This window comes from Arachis duranensis, chromosome 1 (genome assembly GCF_000817695.3).
Source record: "Arachis duranensis cultivar V14167 chromosome 1, aradu.V14167.gnm2.J7QH, whole genome shotgun sequence".
NCBI classification, from domain to species: Eukaryota; Viridiplantae; Streptophyta; class Magnoliopsida; order Fabales; family Fabaceae; genus Arachis; species Arachis duranensis.
In genome coordinates, this window is record NC_029772.3 from 54,669,827 (window position 1) to 54,673,493 (window position 3,667).

The window sequence follows — 3,667 nt, forward strand, 5'->3', positions numbered from 1 at the left end:
GTAGCAAATGGGCGTTTAACGCCCAGTCTGGCACCATTCTGGGCGTTTAACGCCAGAAAGGGGCACCAGACTGGCGTTAAATGCCAGGAAAGGGCAAGAAGTTGGCGTTAAACGCCAGAAATGGGCACCAGCCCGGCGTTTAACACCAGAATTGGCAAAGAGAGCAATTTTGCTCGCCACTTGGTGCAGGGATGACTTTTTCTTGACACCTCAGGATCTGTGGACCCCACAGGATCCCCACCTACCCCACCACTCTCTCTCTTCTTTACCCATTCACCAATCACCTCAACACCTCTTCCCCAAAAAACCCCTCACCTATCAAATCCCACCATTCTCTTCACCACTCACATCCATTCAAACCCCATCTTTCTCTTCACCACTCACATCCATCCTTCATAAAACAATACCTACCTCACCATTCAAATTCAAACCACTTTCCCTCCCAAACCCACCCTTTGCCCGAACCACAAAGTCTCCTCCATCTCCTTCATTTCTCCTTCTTCTACTCTCTTCTTTCTTTTTTTGCTCGAGGACGAGCAAACCTTTTAAGTTTGGTGTGGTAAAAGTATTGCTTTTTGTTTTTCCATAACCATTTATGGCATCCAAGGCCGAAGAAACCTCTAGAAAGAGGAAAAGGAAGGCAAAAGCTTCCACCTCTGAGTCATGGGAGATGGAGAGATTCATCTCAAGGGTGCATCAAGAACACTTCTATAAAGTTGTGGCCATGAAGAAGGTGATTCCCGAGGTCCCTTTCAAACTCAAGAAGGGTCAACTTTGATCAAAGGTTGGACCAAGTCCTCATAGACATCTGTGAAGAGGGCGCTCAATGGAAGAGAGAGGGAAGCCGATTCAACTAAGAAGGCATGACCTCAAGCCCATCACTAAGAAGAGGATAGAGCAAACAAGAGACCCCTCTCATCATGAAATCCCTGAGATGCCTCAAGGGATGCACTTTCCTCCTCAAAACTATTGGGAGCAAATCAACACCTCCTTAGGAGAATTGAGTTCCAACATGGGACAACTAAGGGTGGAGCACCAAGAACATTCCATCCTCCTCCATGAAATTAGAGAAGATCAAAGAATCATGAGAGAGGAGCAACAAAGGCAAGGAAGAGACATTGAGGAGCTCAAGCACTCTATAAGATCTACAAGAGGAAGAACAAGCCGCCATCACTAAGGTGGACCCGTTCTTGTTCTTTATTTTCCTGTTTTTTTGAAAAATTATGCTTATGTTTATCTATGTTTGTGTCTTATGATCATTAGTGTCTTAGTGTCTATGCCTTAAAGTTATGAATTTCCTATGAATCCATCACCTTTCTTGAATGAAAAATGTTCTTAATTGAAAAAGAAAAGAATTGCATGAATTTTGAATTTTACAACAGTTTAATTATTTTGATGTGGTGGCAATACTTTGACCTCTGAATGTATGCTTGAACAGTGCATATGTCTTTTGAATTTGTGGTTCATGAATGTTAAAATTGTTGGCTCTTGAAAGAATGATGAAAAAGGAGGCATGTTACTGAGGATCTGAAAAATCATAAAAATGATTCTTGAAGCAAGAAAAAGCTCTGAATACAAAAAAAAAGAGAAAAATGAAAAAAAAAAGAAGAGAAAGAGAGAAGAAAAACGAAAAAAAAAGAGAGAGAAAAAAAAGTTGTGATCTAAAGCAAAAAGAGTGTGCTTAAGAACCCTGGACACCTCTAATTGGGGACTCTAGCAAAGCTGAGTCACAATCTGAAAAGGTTCACCCAATTATATGTCTGTGGCATGTATGTATCCGGTGGTAATACTAGAAGACAGAGTGCTTTGGGCCACAGCCAAGACTCATAAAGTAGATATGTTCAAGAATCATCATACTTAATTAGGAGAGTCAATAACACTATCTGGATTCTGAGTTCCTATAGAAGCCCATCATTCTGAATTTCAAAGGATAAAGTGTGATGCCAAAACTGTTCAAAGGCAAAAAGCTAAAAGCCCTGCTCATCTTATTAATACTGATCTTCATAGATGTTTTTGGAGTTCATTGCATATTCTCCTCTTTTTATCTTATTTGATTTTCAGTTGCTTAGGAACAAGCAACAATTTAAGTTTGGTGTTGTGATGAGCGGATAATTTGTACGCTTTTTGGCATTGTTTTTAGTATCTTTTTAGTATGTTTTAGTTAGTTTTTAGTATATTTTTATTAGTTTTTAGTTAAAATTCACTTTTCTGGACTTTACTATGAGTTTGTGTGTTTTTCTGTGATTTCAGGTATTTTCTGGCTGAAATTGAGGGACCTGAGCAAAAATCTGATTCAGAGGTTGAAAAGGACTGCAAATGCTGTTGGATTCTGACCTTCCTGCACTCAAAGTGAATTTTCTGGAGCTACAGAAGCCCAATTGGCACGTTCTCAACGGCGTTGGAAAGTACACATCCTGGGCTTTCCAGCAATATATAATAGTCCATATTTTGCCCGAGATTTGATGGCCCAAACCGGTATTCTAAATCAGCTCAAAACTGCCCGGCGTTAAACGCCGGAACTTGCACAAGAATGGGAGTTAAACGCCCAAACTGGCACAAAAGCTGGCGTTTAACTCCAAGAGAAGTCTCTACAAGAAAATGCTTCAATGCTCAGCCCAAGCACACACCAAGTGGGCCCGGAAGTGGATTTTGATGTAATTTACTCATTTCTGTAAATCCTAGGCTACTAGTTCTCTACAAATAGGACCTTTTACTATTGTATTTTCATCGGGGTAGCTATCTTTAGTCTTATGCTATCTTAGATCATGGGGGCTGGCCTCACGGCCATGCCTAGACCTTGTTCTTATGTATTTTCAATGGTGGAGTTTCTACACACCATAGATTAAGGTGTGGAGCTCTACTGTCCCTCGAGTATTAATGCAATTACTATTATTCTTCTATTCAATTCTATTAATGCAATTACTATTGTTCTTCTATTCAATTCAGCTTGTTCTTGTTCTAAGATATTCATTTGCACCCAAGAACATGATGAATGTGATGATTATGTGACTCTCATCATCATTCCCACTTATGAACGCGTGCCTGACAACCACTCCAGTTCTACAAGCAAACAAGGCTTGAATGTTTATCTCTTAGATCCCTTAATCGGAATCTTCGTGGTATAAGCTAGAATTTATGGCGGCATTCAAGAGAATCCGGAAGGTCTAAACCTTGTCTGTGGTATTCTGAGTAGGATTCAATGATTGAATGACTGTGACGAGCTTCAAACTCCTGAAGGCTGGGCGTTAGTGATAGACGCAAAAGAATCACTGGATTCTATTCCAACCTGATTGAGAACCGACAGATGATTAGCCGTGCCGTGACAGGGTGCGTTGAACATTTTCACTAAGAGGATGGGATTGTAGCCACTGACATCGGTGATGCCCAACATACAGCTTGCCATTGAAAGAAGTAAGAAGGATTGGATGAAGACAGTAGGAAAGCAGAGAGACGGAAGGGACAAAGCATCTCCATTCGCTTATCTGAAATTCTCACCAATGAATTACATAAGTATCTCTATCTTTATGCTATATTTATATATCATCCATAACCATTTGAATCTGCCTGACTAAGATTAACAAGGTGACCATAGCTTGCTTCATACCAACAATCTCCGTGGGATCGACCCTTACTCGCGTAAGGTTTATTACTTGGACGACCCAGTACA